The sequence below is a fragment of the Oryctolagus cuniculus genome, chromosome 13 (genome assembly GCF_964237555.1).
Source record: "Oryctolagus cuniculus chromosome 13, mOryCun1.1, whole genome shotgun sequence".
NCBI classification, from domain to species: Eukaryota; Metazoa; Chordata; class Mammalia; order Lagomorpha; family Leporidae; genus Oryctolagus; species Oryctolagus cuniculus.
This window is the reverse complement of record NC_091444.1, coordinates 69,532,692-69,538,691: the sequence shown is the minus strand read 5'-3', so window position 1 is coordinate 69,538,691 and position 6,000 is coordinate 69,532,692.

Below are 6,000 nucleotides of genomic sequence, written 5' to 3'. Positions count from 1 at the left end.
CTTTCCCTGTCGGGAGTGCCCGTTTTCTCCCCCTTAGCATCCTGTGAACTGTTTCCGGAGTCATCTTTCCACAATGCAAATCAGATCACATTGTCCCTCCACCCAAAGCCCACAAGCAGGGCTCAGCACAGCAATGGCACGTGCCACTCCCTTCTCTGGCAGCAGAGCTGAGATGTCATCCAAGTATCTGCCAACCATGTGCATCTCGACCCATCTCCAGCCCCTGGGGTAGGGCTTGATGAGTCAACTCAGTTAAGTAAGTCCCCTTGCTAATCATTGATTTAACAAGGGGTGCATGAACTTGATGGTGTGGAGGAAGGAACCTTATGGGGTGTATGAGATTTGGGAAAAGGTTTCTTAGTTCTTAGTTTTTACAAAGAAACAAATATAAAGAAAGGATTCTAATCCCTTGAAAGGAGACAAAAGGGCAGGCACAGCAGGTTAGAGCCCTGGCCTACAATGCTGGCATCCCATATGGTCGCCAGTTCAAGTCCCACCTCCACTTCCCATGCACCACTTCCAATCCAGCTCCCTGCTAATGCACCTGGGAAAGCAGCAGATGATGGTCCAAGTGCTTGAGCCCTTGTACCCATGTGGGAGACCCCAAGGAAGCTCCTGGCTCCTGGCTTCAGCCTGGCCCAGCCCCGGCTGTTGCAGCCATTAGGGAGTGAACCAACATCCAGCAGAGGCCCTAGCCAGCACAGGGGCCTCAGGGACAGGGCTGGGGGTTAGAGATCTCACAGATCCCAAGAGTCATAGCCCAGCCTGTCCCTTTGCACCGTGCCCACCCGCTCTGCACCCCTGGCTCCCAGCCTCATTTGGGGCAAATCCCTGTGCCCCAGAACATCTGCAAACAACAAAGTCCATTTTCTGTTCTCAGGGTCTGGGTCAGCTTCTGATGTTTGCAACCAAAACAGCTGACTGCTCCTGACATACACGCTTACCCAGAATCCATGAAGAGATCACATCTCCCCTCGTGCCTTCAAGCAGTTCCCTTCTGGGCAGCAATGACACAGAACTGGCAAAGGATGGGGCTTAACAGGTGACTCCACGCAACTCAATTCAAAACCGGCCACTTCAAGAAAACAAAAGGAGCCGTTCTGTACACCCAGGAGGGTGTACAGAGGGAGAGGCTGGCAGAACCTTCTGCCCATTTGTAAGAGCAGTGAGGAACGGGTCCCCCAAAGCACCGCTCCTCAGGTGGGGGTGCTGCTTGCCAAGGTGCAGGGCTGTTTGCTTTGCTGAAGTTGTATGTTCATCTAGAGCAGAGCAGGCAGACCAGAGCCCCAGCCTCAGGCCTGGCAGACGGCCTCTTTGTAAATAGAGTTTTGTTGGGTCCCAGCCACGCTCCTTGAGGTCCTGTTGTCTCTGGCAGCCTTCCTGCCCCAACGGCAGAGTGGAATCAATGCAGCAGATGTGGCCTGGGCTGCATGGGGGAAAATACTGACCATCCGGGTCTTGACAGGACAAGCTTGCAGGCTCCTGACCCAGGGCCCAAGTATGCACCTGACTCGATGGAAAGTTCTGCTTGTACCAGAGGGTCTTCACAAGGTTCATAGAAAATGCATGTTATGAAAACAGGGCACATGGATTTCAAATTGTGGCACCCAAATACATGTGTTTTATTTCCATTTTCTACCCACTTTTTTTAAAGGACTTTCGTTGTCCTGGGTCCATTCTCTGTTGCTCTAAATTTCTTCCTGTTTATTGTCTCTTTTTCTTTTTCTCTGGAGAGTTGTTTATTTATTGGAAAGGCAGAGTGATGGAGAGGAGAGAGGGAGAGACACTGGCTCACTCTCCAGATGGCCTCAACAGCCTGGTCAGGGCCAGGCAAAACTGGAAGGCTGGGGCTCCATCCGGGTCTCCCACACGGATAACAGGGGCCCAAGTACTTGGGCTGTCTTCTGCTGCCATCCAAGGTAGATAGCAAGAAGCTGGGTCAGAAGCAGAGCATCAGGGACTCGAACCTGCTACTAGAAGTAGCCACTTCACCAGCTACACCACAACATTGGCCACCCTGTTCATTGTTTCAATTTAAAAATTCATTTTAGTGTCTACACATTTGTGTGATTTACATGAAAATCAAAGGAATACAAAATGTCCTAAAAAGAAGAAGAAGAAGAAGAAGAAGAAGAAGAAGAAGAAGAAGAAGAAGAAGAAGAAGAAGAAGAAGAAGAAGAAGAAAAGGCCAGCACCACAGCTCACTAGGCTAATCTTACGCCTGCGGCACTGGCACCCCGGGTTCTAGTGCCGGTTGGGGTGCTGGATTCTGTCCCAGTCAGAAACCATGACCCCTATGCAAGAGACATAGAAAAAAACAAAGCAGACCCATGGTGTATTCAAACTGTGTAGAAGAACTGATCGGTTGCTGTGCACTTCCTATATAAGTTCCTAATACCCAGACCTGGATGGACCCCTCCCTGGAGGACCCCTCCTGAAAAATGGAAGTCTGCTTCTCAATAAAATCAGCTTAAACTTACTTTTCTCACCCTATTTGCTGTCCACATCATGATTCTTCCTTGTGGTGAGACAAAGGCCCAACTCCAAACTCCTGTAACACCTGGACCCCTGCCCCCAGTGTGAGGACCTGGAAGAAGCTCCTGGCTCCTAACAAAGAGAAAGGCCTTCCATCCCATGGTTCATTCCTCAGATGACTGCAATAGCCAGGGCAGGGCAAGGCCAAAGCCAGGAGCCAGGAGCTTCATCTGGGTCTCCGACATGGGTGCTGGAGTCCAAGTACATGGGCCATCTTCCACTGCTTTCCCAGGGACATTAGCAGGGAGCTAGATAGGAAATGCAGCACTCAGGACTCAAACCATGACCCATATGGTAAGCCAGCAATGCAGGTGGCTGCTTTACTTGCTACGCCACAATATTGGTCCCCATGACTTTTTTTTAATGACTTTTTTTAAAGACTTATTTATTTCACAGGCAGAATCAGAGAGAGAGAGAGAGAGAGAGAGAGAATGAGAATCTTCCATCTGCTGGTTCACTCCCCAGTTGACCACACCGCTAGGGTCGGGCCAGGCTGCAGCCAAGAGCCGGGAACTCCAGAGGGATCTTCTGTGTGGGTGACAGGGGCCCAAGCCCTTGGGCCATCCTCCACTGGCTTCATAGGCGCCTTACTAGGAAGCTGCATCAGATATAGAGCACCCAGGACTCAAGCCAGCATGTACATGGGATGCCAGCCTTGCAAGCAGTGGCTTAACCTGCTGTGCCACAATGCCAGCCCCTGGCCAAGGCTTTCTGCCTCCACGTTGGTCAGTCACAGGGGAAAGGGCATGACCTTGGTGGAGGCAGCTCTGCCACGGAGGCCATTCCCAAAGAGGCTGGCATTTGAAGGCTGTTTACTGACAGTACTAGCAGCGGCAGGAATTGTGTTCTGTATTACTGAGAGGAATCTGGGATGTGCAGCACTCCCCACCCCACCCCCACCACATTATATCATCCTGTGAGTCCCATACAAACAGCCTACAGAGCAGTCATATTGTAGATACTTTATAGATGAGGAAACAGGCTCCGAGAGGTCAGCTTGCTGGGAATTGGTGGGCCTGGGGTTGCACGGCCTCTGCTGTTGTGTGAAACCCTTCCTCTTGCAAAGCATCCAGCCTGCAGGCCTGGCGACCTTCAGGGAAGGAAGTCCACGGGACGGCTGCCCCAGGGCTTCATGTACGAGGCGTTCCTCCTTAGAGCCTGCCAAGATCTCTCCTGATTTATCAACGTGGCCCTCATGAGCACGGAAAACGGCTTTTTAACGTCTCCTCAGCCTCTTCACCAACTCCTTCATTAGGTTTCTCTAACCTTCCAGGCTTCAATCTAACTTGAGCCCAAACAGGTGCATTCATTGGAGTCATTGTGAAGTCACAGTCTGTGTTGGAATGAGAAGGCCATGCCAAGTTGGCCACTGGCAAGCGAGCGTCAGTTACTCAGGAATGGCTTTGAAACCCACCTGGCTTTAGAAGCTGCCTGGCAACAGGCTGTGATTGGTTGGGGCATAGACCGCCCCTTGACCAGATTGGCTGGTCTTGGCTATATAACATGTGGTTCCAACTGTAATAAACGATCTGCGGGTTAACGCCCTGGCCTGAAGCGCCAACATCCTATATGGTGCTGGTTTTAGTCCTGGCTGCTCCATTTCTGATCCAGCTCTCTGCTATGGCCTGGGATACCAGTAGAAGATGGCCCAAGTCCTTGGGCCCCTGCACCTGCATGGAAGACCCAGAAGAAGCTCCTGGCTCCTGGCTTCGGATCAAGAAGCTCTGGACGTTGCCGTCATCTGGGGAGGAAACCAGCAGACAGAAGACCTCTCTCTCTGTCTCTACCTCTCTCTGTAACTCTTTCAAATAAATAAAATAAATCTTTTTAAAAAAATGGCATATGGGTGCTGACGCTGTGGTACAGTGGATTAAAGCCTTGGCGTGCAGTGCCAGCATCCTATATGGGCACCAGTTCGGGTCTCTGCTGCTCCACTTCTGATCCAGTTCTCTGCTATGGCCTGGGAGGGCAGCAGAGGATGGCCCAAGTCCTTGGGCCCCAGCACCTGCATGAGAGACCCCGAAGAAGCTGCTGGCTTCGGATTGGCTCAGCTTCAGCAGTTGCAGCCATTTGTGGAGTGAACCAGTGGATGGAAGACCTCTCTCTCTCTCTGTCTCTACCTCTCTCTAACTCTGCCTCTCAAATAAGTAAATCTTAAATTAAAAAAACAGTTTATGTTGGGTTGGTGTTGTGGTATAACATGCTAAGCTGTTGCCTGCAGCACCGGCATCCCATATGAGCACCAACTTGAGTCCTTGCTACTCCACTTCTGATCCAGCTCCCTGCTAATGTGCCTGGGAAAGCAGCAGAAGATGGCCCAAGTGTTTGGGTCCCTGTACCCATATGTGAGACCCAGAAAAGCTCCTTGCTTTGGACTGGTCCAGCTCCAGCCATTATGGCCATTGGGGAGTGAACCAGCAGATGGAAGATTCTCTCTCTACTTCTCTCACTGTAACTCTGCCTTTCAAATAAATAAAATGAGTCTTTTTTAAACAAAAGTTATGGAAAAAACAAACCTGATTTATGTGGAAGAGTTTCCATTAGGGGCATTTTACAATTGAAAAAAAAAAAAAAAGAACACAGGAATGAAAGGTGAGTCGAGGAAGGCTTGCACTGTAAACAGTGAGCAAAGACCTTTGGTTTTCCTAAGCTGGGAGTCCCAAAATTCATACAAGGGAAGCCTTTCCTTTTGTTTCATTTTGTGCTTTGTTTGAGCATTAACTTCTAGATTAGTCTCTGCTGAAAGGAACAGCAGCCCAGGCCAAGCCCAGCCTCTGAGGCACCAGGCAGCCCTCATTCTGCCAAGCACCAGTGCCATCCCCTTTACAGCTCCTCCTCTCTCCTCCACTTGCCTGGGATCCACACGGACGATGAGCAGTGCCCATTTCCTCAGCTGTTCTTTTCCTTCATGGACAAAACCATGGATAAAATGTGATGTCCTGATTGGTTGGCTTTCACTCACAAATACACATGGACAGAAACATCTTGTGCTATCTACTTTTCCTACAGAAGTTTTTTTTTTTTTTGGTCTTTATTTTTTAATGTACTTATTTATTTGAAAGCCAGTGTTACAGAGGCAGAGAGAGAGAGAGAGAAAGAAAGTCTTCCATATACTGGTTCATTCCCCAAATGGCCACAACAGCCAGAGTCTGCCAATCCAAGCCAGGAGCCAGGAGCTTCTTCAGGGTCTCCCATGCAGGTACAGGGGCCCAAGGACTTGAGCCATCTTCTACTGCTTTCCCAGGCCATAGCAGAGAGCTGGATCAGAAATGGAGCAGCCAGGACTTCAACCAGCACCCATATGGGATGCCAGCACTGAAGGCGGCGGCTTTACCCACTATGCCACAGCACCGGCCCCAAATCCACTCTTTTCAAACAAGCTCCACCCACTATGCCACAATGCCACACACACACACACACACACCCTTTTTTTAACACTGACGTTTGAAACCAGCTTGGGAAGTT